Source organism: Salmo salar, chromosome 08 (genome assembly GCF_965601325.2).
Source record: "Salmo salar chromosome 08, fSalSal1, whole genome shotgun sequence".
Taxonomy (NCBI): domain Eukaryota; kingdom Metazoa; phylum Chordata; class Actinopteri; order Salmoniformes; family Salmonidae; genus Salmo; species Salmo salar.
The window spans coordinates 1,370,001-1,383,705 of NC_138298.1; the positions used below are offsets into that span (position 1 = coordinate 1,370,001).

At 42.5% G+C, this 13,705-nt stretch overlaps 34 non-coding genes across 34 annotated transcripts in view; all 34 read left to right on the forward strand.

Annotated features, from left to right (window-relative positions):
- LOC145854089 (5S ribosomal RNA) overlaps positions 1-29 on the forward strand; it is a 119-nt gene extending 90 nt beyond the window's left edge. Inside the window, exon 1 of the ribosomal RNA XR_014374974.1 lies at positions 1-29. This exon is cut by the window's left edge and continues 90 nt beyond it. This is a non-coding gene — a ribosomal RNA (5S ribosomal RNA).
- Positions 30-168: 139 nt separating this feature from the next.
- On the forward strand, positions 169-287 carry LOC145885345 (5S ribosomal RNA). The gene has a single exon (XR_014396926.1). It is a non-coding gene; the product is annotated as a 5S ribosomal RNA (ribosomal RNA).
- A 409-nt stretch (positions 288-696) lies between these two features.
- On the forward strand, positions 697-815 carry LOC145854824 (5S ribosomal RNA). The gene has a single exon (XR_014375710.1). It is a non-coding gene; the product is annotated as a 5S ribosomal RNA (ribosomal RNA).
- A 139-nt stretch (positions 816-954) lies between these two features.
- On the forward strand, positions 955-1,073 carry LOC145854090 (5S ribosomal RNA). The gene has a single exon (XR_014374975.1). It is a non-coding gene; the product is annotated as a 5S ribosomal RNA (ribosomal RNA).
- A 138-nt stretch (positions 1,074-1,211) lies between these two features.
- On the forward strand, positions 1,212-1,330 carry LOC145887621 (5S ribosomal RNA). The gene has a single exon (XR_014399212.1). It is a non-coding gene; the product is annotated as a 5S ribosomal RNA (ribosomal RNA).
- Positions 1,331-1,739: 409 nt separating this feature from the next.
- On the forward strand, positions 1,740-1,858 carry LOC145854091 (5S ribosomal RNA). Its single transcript, XR_014374976.1, has one exon. It is a non-coding gene; the product is annotated as a 5S ribosomal RNA (ribosomal RNA).
- A 409-nt stretch (positions 1,859-2,267) lies between these two features.
- LOC145854093 (5S ribosomal RNA) lies at positions 2,268-2,386 on the forward strand. The gene has a single exon (XR_014374978.1). It is a non-coding gene; the product is annotated as a 5S ribosomal RNA (ribosomal RNA).
- Positions 2,387-2,795: 409 nt separating this feature from the next.
- LOC145854094 (5S ribosomal RNA) lies at positions 2,796-2,914 on the forward strand. Its single transcript, XR_014374979.1, has one exon. It is a non-coding gene; the product is annotated as a 5S ribosomal RNA (ribosomal RNA).
- A 139-nt stretch (positions 2,915-3,053) lies between these two features.
- Positions 3,054-3,172, forward strand: LOC145885347 (5S ribosomal RNA). Its single transcript, XR_014396928.1, has one exon. It is a non-coding gene; the product is annotated as a 5S ribosomal RNA (ribosomal RNA).
- Positions 3,173-3,581: 409 nt separating this feature from the next.
- LOC145854835 (5S ribosomal RNA) lies at positions 3,582-3,700 on the forward strand. The gene has a single exon (XR_014375722.1). It is a non-coding gene; the product is annotated as a 5S ribosomal RNA (ribosomal RNA).
- Positions 3,701-3,839: 139 nt separating this feature from the next.
- Positions 3,840-3,958, forward strand: LOC145854095 (5S ribosomal RNA). The gene has a single exon (XR_014374980.1). It is a non-coding gene; the product is annotated as a 5S ribosomal RNA (ribosomal RNA).
- Positions 3,959-4,096: 138 nt separating this feature from the next.
- On the forward strand, positions 4,097-4,215 carry LOC145887622 (5S ribosomal RNA). Its single transcript, XR_014399213.1, has one exon. It is a non-coding gene; the product is annotated as a 5S ribosomal RNA (ribosomal RNA).
- Positions 4,216-4,624: 409 nt separating this feature from the next.
- Positions 4,625-4,743, forward strand: LOC145854847 (5S ribosomal RNA). Its single transcript, XR_014375734.1, has one exon. It is a non-coding gene; the product is annotated as a 5S ribosomal RNA (ribosomal RNA).
- Positions 4,744-4,882: 139 nt separating this feature from the next.
- On the forward strand, positions 4,883-5,001 carry LOC145854096 (5S ribosomal RNA). The gene has a single exon (XR_014374981.1). It is a non-coding gene; the product is annotated as a 5S ribosomal RNA (ribosomal RNA).
- A 139-nt stretch (positions 5,002-5,140) lies between these two features.
- On the forward strand, positions 5,141-5,259 carry LOC145882034 (5S ribosomal RNA). The gene has a single exon (XR_014393601.1). It is a non-coding gene; the product is annotated as a 5S ribosomal RNA (ribosomal RNA).
- Positions 5,260-5,668: 409 nt separating this feature from the next.
- Positions 5,669-5,787, forward strand: LOC145854097 (5S ribosomal RNA). Its single transcript, XR_014374982.1, has one exon. It is a non-coding gene; the product is annotated as a 5S ribosomal RNA (ribosomal RNA).
- Positions 5,788-6,196: 409 nt separating this feature from the next.
- LOC145854098 (5S ribosomal RNA) lies at positions 6,197-6,315 on the forward strand. The gene has a single exon (XR_014374983.1). It is a non-coding gene; the product is annotated as a 5S ribosomal RNA (ribosomal RNA).
- A 409-nt stretch (positions 6,316-6,724) lies between these two features.
- Positions 6,725-6,843, forward strand: LOC145854099 (5S ribosomal RNA). The gene has a single exon (XR_014374984.1). It is a non-coding gene; the product is annotated as a 5S ribosomal RNA (ribosomal RNA).
- Positions 6,844-6,982: 139 nt separating this feature from the next.
- On the forward strand, positions 6,983-7,101 carry LOC145854100 (5S ribosomal RNA). Its single transcript, XR_014374985.1, has one exon. It is a non-coding gene; the product is annotated as a 5S ribosomal RNA (ribosomal RNA).
- Positions 7,102-7,510: 409 nt separating this feature from the next.
- Positions 7,511-7,629, forward strand: LOC145854101 (5S ribosomal RNA). The gene has a single exon (XR_014374986.1). It is a non-coding gene; the product is annotated as a 5S ribosomal RNA (ribosomal RNA).
- Positions 7,630-8,038: 409 nt separating this feature from the next.
- On the forward strand, positions 8,039-8,157 carry LOC145854102 (5S ribosomal RNA). The gene has a single exon (XR_014374987.1). It is a non-coding gene; the product is annotated as a 5S ribosomal RNA (ribosomal RNA).
- Positions 8,158-8,566: 409 nt separating this feature from the next.
- On the forward strand, positions 8,567-8,685 carry LOC145881635 (5S ribosomal RNA). Its single transcript, XR_014393208.1, has one exon. It is a non-coding gene; the product is annotated as a 5S ribosomal RNA (ribosomal RNA).
- A 139-nt stretch (positions 8,686-8,824) lies between these two features.
- Positions 8,825-8,943, forward strand: LOC145854104 (5S ribosomal RNA). Its single transcript, XR_014374989.1, has one exon. It is a non-coding gene; the product is annotated as a 5S ribosomal RNA (ribosomal RNA).
- Positions 8,944-9,352: 409 nt separating this feature from the next.
- On the forward strand, positions 9,353-9,471 carry LOC145854105 (5S ribosomal RNA). Its single transcript, XR_014374990.1, has one exon. It is a non-coding gene; the product is annotated as a 5S ribosomal RNA (ribosomal RNA).
- Positions 9,472-9,880: 409 nt separating this feature from the next.
- Positions 9,881-9,999, forward strand: LOC145854106 (5S ribosomal RNA). Its single transcript, XR_014374991.1, has one exon. It is a non-coding gene; the product is annotated as a 5S ribosomal RNA (ribosomal RNA).
- Positions 10,000-10,408: 409 nt separating this feature from the next.
- Positions 10,409-10,527, forward strand: LOC145854107 (5S ribosomal RNA). The gene has a single exon (XR_014374992.1). It is a non-coding gene; the product is annotated as a 5S ribosomal RNA (ribosomal RNA).
- A 139-nt stretch (positions 10,528-10,666) lies between these two features.
- Positions 10,667-10,785, forward strand: LOC145854108 (5S ribosomal RNA). The gene has a single exon (XR_014374993.1). It is a non-coding gene; the product is annotated as a 5S ribosomal RNA (ribosomal RNA).
- A 409-nt stretch (positions 10,786-11,194) lies between these two features.
- Positions 11,195-11,313, forward strand: LOC145854858 (5S ribosomal RNA). The gene has a single exon (XR_014375745.1). It is a non-coding gene; the product is annotated as a 5S ribosomal RNA (ribosomal RNA).
- Positions 11,314-11,452: 139 nt separating this feature from the next.
- Positions 11,453-11,571, forward strand: LOC145854109 (5S ribosomal RNA). The gene has a single exon (XR_014374994.1). It is a non-coding gene; the product is annotated as a 5S ribosomal RNA (ribosomal RNA).
- A 409-nt stretch (positions 11,572-11,980) lies between these two features.
- Positions 11,981-12,099, forward strand: LOC145854110 (5S ribosomal RNA). Its single transcript, XR_014374995.1, has one exon. It is a non-coding gene; the product is annotated as a 5S ribosomal RNA (ribosomal RNA).
- A 139-nt stretch (positions 12,100-12,238) lies between these two features.
- Positions 12,239-12,357, forward strand: LOC145854111 (5S ribosomal RNA). Its single transcript, XR_014374996.1, has one exon. It is a non-coding gene; the product is annotated as a 5S ribosomal RNA (ribosomal RNA).
- Positions 12,358-12,766: 409 nt separating this feature from the next.
- Positions 12,767-12,885, forward strand: LOC145854112 (5S ribosomal RNA). Its single transcript, XR_014374997.1, has one exon. It is a non-coding gene; the product is annotated as a 5S ribosomal RNA (ribosomal RNA).
- Positions 12,886-13,294: 409 nt separating this feature from the next.
- LOC145854113 (5S ribosomal RNA) lies at positions 13,295-13,413 on the forward strand. Its single transcript, XR_014374998.1, has one exon. It is a non-coding gene; the product is annotated as a 5S ribosomal RNA (ribosomal RNA).
- Positions 13,414-13,552: 139 nt separating this feature from the next.
- On the forward strand, positions 13,553-13,671 carry LOC145854115 (5S ribosomal RNA). Its single transcript, XR_014375000.1, has one exon. It is a non-coding gene; the product is annotated as a 5S ribosomal RNA (ribosomal RNA).
- The last annotated feature ends 34 nt before the right edge of the window (positions 13,672-13,705 follow it).

Sequence of the window (13,705 nt, forward strand, 5' to 3'; positions counted from 1 at the left end):
CCGCCTGGGAATACCAGGTGCTGTAAGCATTTTGTCCACGAGGGTGTGCTCTTGCACTATTTCATCAGCAACACTGCCTTGTATTAAGCATTTAATGATGAATTGACTAAATGTCTGTTTTATCAGACTCACTTTGACTATATATGTTGTAGCAAGAGATTGTTTCTCGCTTACGGCCATACCAGCCTGGGTACGCCCGATCTCGTCTGATCTCGGAAGCTAAGCAGGGTCAGGCCTGGTTAGTACTTGGATGGGAGACCGCCTGGGAATACCAGGTGCTGTAAGCATTTTGTCCACGAGGGTGTGCCCCTGCACTATTTCATCAGCAACACTGCCTTGTAGTAAGCATTTAATGATGAATTGACTAAATGCAGCTTCCTGCCTTTTTAATAGGATCAAATTTCCTTGTGTTTTCAATTAGCATCTGCCTTGTATTTATAAGACAAACAAGAATATTGTTGCTGAATGCAGCTTGTGTGTGCTTTGTGCTCCTTTGACCTGTTCAAATGATGAAAGGAAATAAAGTTTGTATTTTATCCAACTACCTGTGCTAAAAAGTGATGGGAACAGTGTTTGTAATTTCTTCTACTTTTTCAGTGACACAAAGTTCAAGCTGCTTATCTAATTGGTGAAAATGCAATGTCTGTTTATCACACTCACTTTGACTATATATATTGTAGCAAGAGATTGTTTCTCGCTTACGGCCATACCAGCCTGGGTACACCCGATCTCGTCTGATCTCGGAAGCTAAGCAGGGTCGGGCCTGGTTAGTACTTGGATGGGAGACCGCCTGGGAATACCAGGTGCTGTAAGCATTTTGTCCACGAGGGTGTGCTCTTGCACTATTTCATCAGCAACACTGCCTTGTAGTAAGCATTTAATGATGAATTGACTAAATGTCTGTTTTATCAGACTCACTTTGACTATATATGTTGTAGCAAGAGATTGTTTCTCGCTTACGGCCATACCAGCCTGGGTACGCCCGATCTCGTCTGATCTCGGAAGCTAAGCAGGGTCGGGCCTGGTTAGTACTTGGATGGGAGACCGCCTGGGAATACCAGGTGCTGTAAGCATTTTGTCCACGAGGGTGTGCTCTTGCACTATTTCATCAGCAACACTGCCTTGTATTAAGCATTTAATGATGAATTGACTAAATGTCTGTTTTATCAGACTCACTTTGACTATATATGTTGTAGCAAGAGATTGTTTATGCTTACGGCTATAACAGCCTGGGTACGCCCGATCTCGTCTGATCTCGGAAGCTAAGCAGGGTCGGGCCTGGTTAGTACTTGGATGGGAGACCGCCTGGGAATACCAGGTGCTGTAAGCATTTTGTCCACGAGGGTGTGCTGTTGCACTATTTCATCAGCAACACTGCCTTGTAGTAAGCATTTAATGATGAATTGACTAAATGCAGCTTCCTGCCTTTTTAATAGGATCAAATTTCCTTGTGTTTTCAATTAGCATCTGCCTTGTATTTATAAGACAAACAAGAATATTGTTGCTGAATGCAGCTTGTGTGTGCTTTATGCTCCTTTGCCCTGTTCAAATGATGAAAGGAAATAAAGTTTGTATTTTATCCAACTACCTGTGCTAAAAAGTGATGGGAACGGTGTTTGTAATTTCTTTTACTTTTTCAGTGACACAAAGTTCAAGCTGCTTATCTAATTGGTGAAAATGCAATGTCTGTTTATCACACTCACTTTGACTATATATGTTGTAGCAAGAGATTGTTTCTCGCTTACGGCCATACCAGCCTGGGTACGCCCGATCTCGTCTGATCTCGGAAGCTAAGCAGGGTCGGGCCTGGTTAGTACTTGGATGGGAGACCGCCTGGGAATACCAGGTGCTGTAAGCATTTTGTCCACGAGGGTGTGCCCCTGCACTATTTCATCAGCAACACTGCCTTGTAGTAAGCATTTAATGATGAATTGACTAAATGCAGCTTCCTGCCTTTTTAATAGGATCAAATTTCCTTGTGTTTTCAATTAGCATCTGCCTTGTATTTATAAGACAAACAAGAATATTGTTGCTGAATGCAGCTTGTGTGTGCTTTGTGCTCCTTTGCCCTGTTCAAATGATGAAAGGAAATAAAGTTTGTATTTTATCCAACTACCTGTGCTAAAAAGTGATGGGAACAGTGTTTGTAATTTCTTCTACTTTTTCAGTGACACAAAGTTCAAGCTGCTTATCTAATTGGTGAAAATGCAATGTCTGTTTATCACACTCACTTTGACTATATATGTTGTAGCAAGAGATTGTTTCTCGCTTACGGCCATACCAGCCTGGGTACGCCCGATCTCGTCTGATCTCGGAAGCTAAGCAGGGTCGGGCCTGGTTAGTACTTGGATGGGAGACCGCCTGGGAATACCAGGTGCTGTAAGCATTTTGTCCACGAGGGTGTGCCCCTGCACTATTTCATCAGCAACACTGCCTTGTAGTAAGCATTTAATGATGAATTGACTAAATGCAGCTTCCTGCCTTTTTAATAGGATCAAATTTCCTTGTGTTTTCAATTAGCATCTGCCTTGTATTTATAAGACAAACAAGAATATTGTTGCTGAATGCAGCTTGTGTGTGCTTTGTGCTCCTTTGCCCTGTTCAAATGATGAAAGGAAATAAAGTTTGTATTTTATCCAACTACCTGTGCTAAAAAGTGATGGGAACAGTGTTTGTAATTTCTTCTACTTTTTCAGTGACACAAAGTTCAAGCTGCTTATCTAATTGGTGAAAATGCAATGTCTGTTTATCACACTCACTTTGACTATATATGTTGTAGCAAGAGATTTTTTCTCGCTTACGGCCATACCAGCCTGGGTACGCCCGATCTCGTCTGATCTCGGAAGCTAAGCAGGGTCGGGCCTGGTTAGTACTTGGATGGGAGACCGCCTGGGAATACCAGGTGCTGTAAGCATTTTGTCCACGAGGGTGTGCTCTTGCACTATTTCATCAGCAACACTGCCTTGTATTAAGCATTTAATGATGAATTGACTAAATGTCTGTTTTATCAGACTCACTTTGACTATATATGTTGTAGCAAGAGATTGTTTCTCGCTTACGGCCATACCAGCCTGGGTACGCCCGATCTCGTCTGATCTCGGAAGCTAAGCAGGGTCAGGCCTGGTTAGTACTTGGATGGGAGACCGCCTGGGAATACCAGGTGCTGTAAGCATTTTGTCCACGAGGGTGTGCCCCTGCACTATTTCATCAGCAACACTGCCTTGTAGTAAGCATTTAATGATGAATTGACTAAATGCAGCTTCCTGCCTTTTTAATAGGATCAAATTTCCTTGTGTTTTCAATTAGCATCTGCCTTGTATTTATAAGACAAACAAGAATATTGTTGCTGAATGCAGCTTGTGTGTGCTTTGTGCTCCTTTGACCTGTTCAAATGATGAAAGGAAATAAAGTTTGTATTTTATCCAACTACCTGTGCTAAAAAGTGATGGGAACAGTGTTTGTAATTTCTTCTACTTTTTCAGTGACACAAAGTTCAAGCTGCTTATCTAATTGGTGAAAATGCAATGTCTGTTTATCACACTCACTTTGACTATATATATTGTAGCAAGAGATTGTTTCTCGCTTACGGCCATACCAGCCTGGGTACACCCGATCTCGTCTGATCTCGGAAGCTAAGCAGGGTCGGGCCTGGTTAGTACTTGGATGGGAGACCGCCTGGGAATACCAGGTGCTGTAAGCATTTTGTCCACGAGGGTGTGCTCTTGCACTATTTCATCAGCAACACTGCCTTGTAGTAAGCATTTAATGATGAATTGACTAAATGTCTGTTTTATCAGACTCACTTTGACTATATATGTTGTAGCAAGAGATTGTTTCTCGCTTACGGCCATACCAGCCTGGGTACGCCCGATCTCGTCTGATCTCGGAAGCTAAGCAGGGTCGGGCCTGGTTAGTACTTGGATGGGAGACCGCCTGGGAATACCAGGTGCTGTAAGCATTTTGTCCACGAGGGTGTGCTCTTGCACTATTTCATCAGCAACACTGCCTTGTATTAAGCATTTAATGATGAATTGACTAAATGTCTGTTTTATCAGACTCACTTTGACTATATATGTTGTAGCAAGAGATTGTTTATGCTTACGGCTATAACAGCCTGGGTACGCCCGATCTCGTCTGATCTCGGAAGCTAAGCAGGGTCGGGCCTGGTTAGTACTTGGATGGGAGACCGCCTGGGAATACCAGGTGCTGTAAGCATTTTGTCCACGAGGGTGTGCCCCTGCACTATTTCATCAGCAACACTGCCTTGTAGTAAGCATTTAATGATGAATTGACTAAATGCAGCTTCCTGCCTTTTTAATAGGATCAAATTTCCTTGTGTTTTCAATTAGCATCTGCCTTGTATTTATAAGACAAACAAGAATATTGTTGCTGAATGCAGCTTGTGTGTGCTTTGTGCTCCTTTGCCCTGTTCAAATGATGAAAGGAAATAAAGTTTGTATTTTATCCAACTACCTGTGCTAAAAAGTGATGGAAACAGTGTTTGTAATTTCTTCTACTTTTTCAGTGACACAAAGTTCAAGCTGCTTATCTAATTGGTGAAAATGCAATGTCTGTTTATCACACTCACTTTGACTATATATGTTGTAGCAAGAGATTGTTTCTCGCTTACGGCCATACCAGCCTGGGTACACCCGATCTCGTCTGATCTCGGAAGCTAAGCAGGGTCGGGCCTGGTTAGTACTTGGATGGGAGACCGCCTGGGAATACCAGGTGCTGTAAGCATTTTGTCCACGAGGGTGTGCTCTTGCACTATTTCATCAGCAACACTGCCTTGTAGTAAGCATTTAATGATGAATTGACTAAATGTCTGTTTTATCAGACTCACTTTGACTATATATGTTGTAGCAAGAGATTGTTTCTCGCTTACGGCCATACCAGCCTGGGTACGCCCGATCTCGTCTGATCTCGGAAGCTAAGCAGGGTCGGGCCTGGTTAGTACTTGGATGGGAGACCGCCTGGGAATACCAGGTGCTGTAAGCATTTTGTCCACGAGGGTGTGCTCTTGCACTATTTCATCAGCAACACTGCCTTGTATTAAGCATTTAATGATGAATTGACTAAATGTCTGTTTTATCAGACTCACTTTGACTATATATGTTGTAGCAAGAGATTGTTTCTCGCTTACGGCTATACCAGCCTGGGTACGCCCGATCTCGTCTGATCTCGGAAGCTAAGCAGGGTCGGGCCTGGTTAGTACTTGGATGGGAGACCGCCTGGGAATACCAGGTGCTGTAAGCATTTTGTCCACGAGGGTGTGCCCCTGCACTATTTCATCAGCAACACTGCCTTGTAGTAAGCATTTAATGATGAATTGACTAAATGCAGCTTCCTGCCTTTTTAATAGGATCAAATTTCCTTGTGTTTTCAATTAGCATCTGCCTTGTATTTATAAGACAAACAAGAATATTGTTGCTGAATGCAGCTTGTGTGTGCTTTGTGCTCCTTTGCCCTGTTCAAATGATGAAAGGAAATAAAGTTTGTATTTTATCCAACTACCTGTGCTAAAAAGTGATGGAAACAGTGTTTGTAATTTCTTCTACTTTTTCAGTGACACAAAGTTCAAGCTGCTTATCTAATTGGTGAAAATGCAATGTCTGTTTATCACACTCACTTTGACTATATATGTTGTAGCAAGAGATTGTTTCTCGCTTACGGCCATACCAGCCTGGGTACGCCCGATCTCGTCTGATCTCGGAAGCTAAGCAGGGTCGGGCCTGGTTAGTACTTGGATGGGAGACCGCCTGGGAATACCAGGTGCTGTAAGCATTTTGTCCACGAGGGTGTGCCCCTGCACTATTTCATCAGCAACACTGCCTTGTAGTAAGCATTTAATGATGAATTGACTAAATGCAGCTTCCTGCCTTTTTAATAGGATCAAATTTCCTTGTGTTTTCAATTAGCATCTGCCTTGTATTTATAAGACAAACAAGAATATTGTTGCTGAATGCAGCTTGTGTGTGCTTTGTGCTCCTTTGCCCTGTTCAAATGATGAAAGGAAATAAAGTTTGTATTTTATCCAACTACCTGTGCTAAAAAGTGATGGGAACAGTGTTTGTAATTTCTTCTACTTTTTCAGTGACACAAAGTTCAAGCTGCTTATCTAATTGGTGAAAATGCAATGTCTGTTTATCACACTCACTTTGACTATATATGTTGTAGCAAGAGATTGTTTCTCGCTTACGGCCATACCAGCCTGGGTACGCCCGATCTCGTCTGATCTCGGAAGCTAAGCAGGGTCGGGCCTGGTTAGTACTTGGATGGGAGACCGCCTGGGAATACCAGGTGCTGTAAGCATTTTGTCCACGAGGGTGTGCCCCTGCACTATTTCATCAGCAACACTGCCTTGTAGTAAGCATTTAATGATGAATTGACTAAATGCAGCTTCCTGCCTTTTTAATAGGATCAAATTTCCTTGTGTTTTCAATTAGCATCTGCCTTGTATTTATAAGACAAACAAGAATATTGTTGCTGAATGCAGCTTGTGTGTGCTTTGTGCTCCTTTGCCCTGTTCAAATGATGAAAGGAAATAAAGTTTGTATTTTATCCAACTACCTGTGGTAAAAAGTGATGGGAACAGTGTTTGTAATTTCTTCTACTTTTTCAGTGACACAAAGTTCAAGCTGCTTATCTAATTGGTGAAAATGCAATGTCTGTTTATCACACTCACTTTGACTATATATGTTGTAGCAAGAGATTTTTTCTCGCTTACGGCCATACCAGCCTGGGTACGCCCGATCTCGTCTGATCTCGGAAGCTAAGCAGGGTCGGGCCTGGTTAGTACTTGGATGGGAGACCGCCTGGGAATACCAGGTGCTGTAAGCATTTTGTCCACGAGGGTGTGCTCTTGCACTATTTCATCAGCAACACTGCCTTGTATTAAGCATTTAATGATGAATTGACTAAATGTCTGTTTTATCAGACTCACTTTGACTATATATGTTGTAGCAAGAGATTGTTTCTCGCTTACGGCCATACCAGCCTGGGTACGCCCGATCTCGTCTGATCTCGGAAGCTAAGCAGGGTCGGGCCTGGTTAGTACTTGGATGGGAGACCGCCTGGGAATACCAGGTGCTGTAAGCATTTTGTCCACGAGGGTGTGCCCCTGCACTATTTCATCAGCAACACTGCCTTGTAGTAAGCATTTAATGATGAATTGACTAAATGCAGCTTCCTGCCTTTTTAATAGGATCAAATTTCCTTGTGTTTTCAATTAGCATCTGCCTTGTATTTATAAGACAAACAAGAATATTGTTGCTGAATGCAGCTTGTGTGTGCTTTGTGCTCCTTTGCCCTGTTCAAATGATGAAAGGAAATAAAGTTTGTATTTTATCCAACTACCTGTGCTAAAAAGTGATGGAAACAGTGTTTGTAATTTCTTCTACTTTTTCAGTGACACAAAGTTCAAGCTGCTTATCTAATTGGTGAAAATGCAATGTCTGTTTATCACACTCACTTTGACTATATATGTTGTAGCAAGAGATTGTTTCTCGCTTACGGCCATACCAGCCTGGGTACGCCCGATCTCGTCTGATCTCGGAAGCTAAGCAGGGTCGGGCCTGGTTAGTACTTGGATGGGAGACCGCCTGGGAATACCAGGTGCTGTAAGCATTTTGTCCACGAGGGTGTGCCCCTGCACTATTTCATCAGCAACACTGCCTTGTAGTAAGCATTTAATGATGAATTGACTAAATGCAGCTTCCTGCCTTTTTAATAGGATCAAATTTCCTTGTGTTTTCAATTAGCATCTGCCTTGTATTTATAAGACAAACAAGAATATTGTTGCTGAATGCAGCTTGTGTGTGCTTTGTGCTCCTTTGCCCTGTTCAAATGATGAAAGGAAATAAAGTTTGTATTTTATCCAACTACCTGTGCTAAAAAGTGATGGGAACAGTGTTTGTAATTTCTTCTACTTTTTCAGTGACACAAAGTTCAAGCTGCTTATCTAATTGGTGAAAATGCAATGTCTGTTTATCACACTCACTTTGACTATATATGTTGTAGCAAGAGATTGTTTCTCGCTTACGGCCATACCAGCCTGGGTACGCCCGATCTCGTCTGATCTCGGAAGCTAAGCAGGGTCGGGCCTGGTTAGTACTTGGATGGGAGACCGCCTGGGAATACCAGGTGCTGTAAGCATTTTGTCCACGAGGGTGTGCCCCTGCACTATTTCATCAGCAACACTGCCTTGTAGTAAGCATTTAATGATGAATTGACTAAATGCAGCTTCCTGCCTTTTTAATAGGATCAAATTTCCTTGTGTTTTCAATTAGCATCTGCCTTGTATTTATAAGACAAACAAGAATATTGTTGCTGAATGCAGCTTGTGTGTGCTTTGTGCTCCTTTGCCCTGTTCAAATGATGAAAGGAAATAAAGTTTGTATTTTATCCAACTACCTGTGGTAAAAAGTGATGGGAACAGTGTTTGTAATTTCTTCTACTTTTTCAGTGACACAAAGTTCAAGCTGCTTATCTAATTGGTGAAAATGCAATGTCTGTTTATCACACTCACTTTGACTATATATGTTGTAGCAAGAGATTTTTTCTCGCTTACGGCCATACCAGCCTGGGTACGCCCGATCTCGTCTGATCTCGGAAGCTAAGCAGGGCCGGGCCTGGTTAGTACTTGGATGGGAGACCGCCTGGGAATACCAGGTGCTGTAAGCATTTTGTCCACGAGGGTGTGCTCTTGCACTATTTCATCAGCAACACTGCCTTGTATTAAGCATTTAATGATGAATTGACTAAATGTCTGTTTTATCAGACTCACTTTGACTATATATGTTGTAGCAAGAGATTGTTTCTCGCTTACGGCCATACCAGCCTGGGTACGCCCGATCTCGTCTGATCTCGGAAGCTAAGCAGGGTCGGGCCTGGTTAGTACTTGGATGGGAGACCGCCTGGGAATACCAGGTGCTGTAAGCATTTTGTCCACGAGGGTGTGCCCCTGCACTATTTCATCAGCAACACTGCCTTGTAGTAAGCATTTAATGATGAATTGACTAAATGCAGCTTCCTGCCTTTTTAATAGGATCAAATTTCCTTGTGTTTTCAATTAGCATCTGCCTTGTATTTATAAGACAAACAAGAATATTGTTGCTGAATGCAGCTTGTGTGTGCTTTGTGCTCCTTTGCCCTGTTCAAATGATGAAAGGAAATAAAGTTTGTATTTTATCCAACTACCTGTGCTAAAAAGTGATGGAAACAGTGTTTGTAATTTCTTCTACTTTTTCAGTGACACAAAGTTCAAGCTGCTTATCTAATTGGTGAAAATGCAATGTCTGTTTATCACACTCACTTTGACTATATATGTTGTAGCAAGAGATTGTTTCTCGCTTACGGCCATACCAGCCTGGGTACGCCCGATCTCGTCTGATCTCGGAAGCTAAGCAGGGTCGGGCCTGGTTAGTACTTGGATGGGAGACCGCCTGGGAATACCAGGTGCTGTAAGCATTTTGTCCACGAGGGTGTGCCCCTGCACTATTTCATCAGCAACACTGCCTTGTAGTAAGCATTTAATGATGAATTGACTAAATGCAGCTTCCTGCCTTTTTAATAGGATCAAATTTCCTTGTGTTTTCAATTAGCATCTGCCTTGTATTTATAAGACAAACAAGAATATTGTTGCTGAATGCAGCTTGTGTGTGCTTTGTGCTCCTTTGCCCTGTTCAAATGATGAAAGGAAATAAAGTTTGTATTTTATCCAACTACCTGTGCTAAAAAGTGATGGGAACAGTGTTTGTAATTTCTTCTACTTTTTCAGTGACACAAAGTTCAAGCTGCTTATCTAATTGGTGAAAATGCAATGTCTGTTTATCACACTCACTTTGACTATATATGTTGTAGCAAGAGATTGTTTCTCGCTTACGGCCATACCAGCCTGGGTACGCCCGATCTCGTCTGATCTCGGAAGCTAAGCAGGGTCGGGCCTGGTTAGTACTTGGATGGGAGACCGCCTGGGAATACCAGGTGCTGTAAGCATTTTGTCCACGAGGGTGTGCCCCTGCACTATTTCATCAGCAACACTGCCTTGTAGTAAGCATTTAATGATGAATTGACTAAATGCAGCTTCCTGCCTTTTTAATAGGATCAAATTTCCTTGTGTTTTCAATTAGCATCTGCCTTGTATTTATAAGACAAACAAGAATATTGTTGCTGAATGCAGCTTGTGTGTGCTTTGTGCTCCTTTGCCCTGTTCAAATGATGAAAGGAAATAAAGTTTGTATTTTATCCAACTACCTGTGGTAAAAAGTGATGGGAACAGTGTTTGTAATTTCTTCTACTTTTTCAGTGACACAAAGTTCAAGCTGCTTATCTAATTGGTGAAAATGCAATGTCTGTTTATCACACTCACTTTGACTATATATGTTGTAGCAAGAGATTTTTTCTCGCTTACGGCCATACCAGCCTGGGTACGCCCGATCTCGTCTGATCTCGGAAGCTAAGCAGGGTCGGGCCTGGTTAGTACTTGGATGGGAGACCGCCTGGGAATACCAGGTGCTGTAAGCATTTTGTCCACGAGGGTGTGCTCTTGCACTATTTCATCAGCAACACTGCCTTGTATTAAGCATTTAATGATGAATTGACTAAATGTCTGTTTTATCAGACTCACTTTGACTATATATGTTGTAGCAAGAGATTGTTTCTCGCTTACGGCCATACCAGCCTGGGTACGCCCGATCTCGTCTGATCTCGGAAGCTAAGCAGGGTCGGGCCTGGTTAGTACTTGGATGGGAGACCGCCTGGGAATACCAGGTGCTGTAAGCATTTTGTCCACGAGGGTGTGCCCCTGCACTATTTCATCAGCAACACTGCCTTGTAGTAAGCATTTAATGATGAATTGACTAAATGCAGCTTCCTGCCTTTTTAATAGGATCAAATTTCCTTGTGTTTTCAATTAGCATCTGCCTTGTATTTATAAGACAAACAAGAATATTGTTGCTGAATGCAGCTTGTGTGTGCTTTGTGCTCCTTTGACCTGTTCAAATGATGAAAGGAAATAAAGTTTGTATTTTATCCAACTACCTGTGCTAAAAAGTGATGGGAACAGTGTTTGTAATTTCTTCTACTTTTTCAGTGACACAAAGTTCAAGCTGCTTATCTAATTGGTGAAAATGCAATGTCTGTTTATCACACTCACTTTGACTATATATATTGTAGCAAGAGATTGTTTCTCGCTTACGGCCATACCAGCCTGGGTACACCCGATCTCGTCTGATCTCGGAAGCTAAGCAGGGTCGGGCCTGGTTAGTACTTGGATGGGAGACCGCCTGGGAATACCAGGTGCTGTAAGCATTTTGTCCACGAGGGTGTGCTCTTGCACTATTTCATCAGCAACACTGCCTTGTAGTAAGCATTTAATGATGAATTGTCTAAATGTCTGTTTTATCAGACTCACTTTGACTATATATGTTGTTGCAAGAGATTGTTTCTCGCTTACGGCCATACCAGCCTGGGTACGCCCGATCTCGTCTGATCTCGGAAGCTAAGCAGGGTCGGGCCTGGTTAGTACTTGGATGGGAGACCGCCTGGGAATACCAGGTGCTGTAAGCATTTTGTCCACGAGGGTGTGCCCCTGCACTATTTCATCAGCAACACTGCCTTGTAGTAAGCATTTAATGATGAATTGACTAAATGCAGCTTCCTGCCTTTTTAATAGGATCAAATTTCCTTGTGTTTTCAATTAGCATCTGCCTTGTATTTATAAGACAAACAAGAATATTGTTGCTGAATGCAGCTTGTGTGTGCTTTGTGCTCCTTTGCCCTGTTCAAATGATGAAAGGAAATAAAGTTTGTATTTTATCCAACTACCTGTGCTAAAAAGTGATGGGAACAGTGTTTGTAATTTCTTCTACTTTTTCAGTGACACAAAGTTCAAGCTGCTTATCTAATTGGTGAAAATGCAATGTCTGTTTATCACACTCACTTTGACTATATATGTTGTAGCAAGAGATTGTTTCTCGCTTACGGCCATACCAGCCTGGGTACGCCCGATCTCGTCTGATCTCGGAAGCTAAGCAGGGTCGGGCCTGGTTAGTACTTGGATGGGAGACCGCCTGGGAATACCAGGTGCTGTAAGCATTTTGTCCACGAGGGTGTGCTCTTGCACTATTTCATCAGCAACACTGCCTTGTATTAAGCATTTAATGATGAATTGACTAAATGTCTGTTTTATCAGACTCACTTTGACTATATATGTTGTAGCAAGAGATTGTTTCTCGCTTACGGCCATACCAGCCTGGGTACGCCCGATCTCGTCTGATCTCGGAAGCTAAGCAGGGTCGGGCCTGGTTAGTACTTGGATGGGAGACCGCCTGGGAATACCAGGTGCTGTAAGCATTTTGTCCACGAGGGTGTGCCCCTGCACTATTTCATCAGCAACACTGCCTTGTAGTAAGCATTTAATGATGAATTGACTAAATGCAGCTTCCTGCCTTTTTAATAGGATCAAATTTCCTTGTGTTTTCAATTAGCATCTGCCTTGTATTTATAAGACAAACAAGAATATTGTTGCTGAATGCAGCTTGTGTGTGCTTTGTGCTCCTTTGCCCTGTTCAAATGATGAAAGGAAATAAAGTTTGTATTTTATCCAACTACCTGTGCTAAAAAGTGATGGGAACAGTGTTTGTAATTTCTTCTACTTTTTCAGTGACACAAAGTTCAAGCTGCTTATCTAATTGGTGAAAATGCAATGTCTGTTTATCACACTCACTTTGACTATATATGTTGTAGCAAGAGATTGTTTCTCGCTTACGGCCATACCAGCCTGGGTACGCCCGATCTCGTCTGATCTCGGAAGCTAAGCAGGGTCGGGCCTGGTTAGTACTTGGATGGGAGACCGCCTGGGAATACCAGGTGCTGTAAGCATTTTGTCCACGAGGGTGTGCCCCTGCACTATTTCATCAGCAACACTGCCTTGTAGTAAGCATTTAATGATGAATTGACTAAATGCAGCTTCCTGCCTTTTTAATAGGATCAAATTTCCTTGTGTTTTCAATTAGCATCTGCCTTGTATTTATAAGACAAACAAGAATATTGTTGCTGAATGCAGCTTGTGTGTGCTTTGTGCTCCTTTGCCCTGTTCAAATGATGAAAGGAAATAAAGTTTGTATTTTATCCAACTACCTGTGCTAAAAAGTGATGGGAACAGTGTTTGTAATTTCTTCTACTTTTTCAGTGACACAAAGTTCAAGCTGCTTATCTAATTGGTGAAAATGCAATGTCTGTTTATCACACTCACTTTGACTATATATGTTGTAGCAAGAGATTGTTTCTCGCTTACGGCCATACCAGCCTGGGTACGCCCGATCTCGTCTGATCTCGGAAGCTAAGCAGGGTCGGGCCTGGTTAGTACTTGGATGGGAGACCGCCTGGGAATACCAGGTGCTGTAAGCATTTTGTCCACGAGGGTGTGCTCTTGCACTATTTCATCAGCAACACTGCCTTGTATTAAGCATTTAATGATGAATTGACTAAATGTCTGTTTTATCAGACTCACTTTGACTATATATGTTGTAGCAAGAGATTGTTTCTCGCTTACGGCCATACCAGCCTGGGTACGCCCGATCTCGTCTGATCTCGGAAGCTAAGCAGGGTCGGGCCTGGTTAGTACTTGGATGGGAGACCGCCTGGGAATACCAGGTGCTGTAAGCATTTTGTCCACGAGGGTGTGCTCTTGCACTATTTC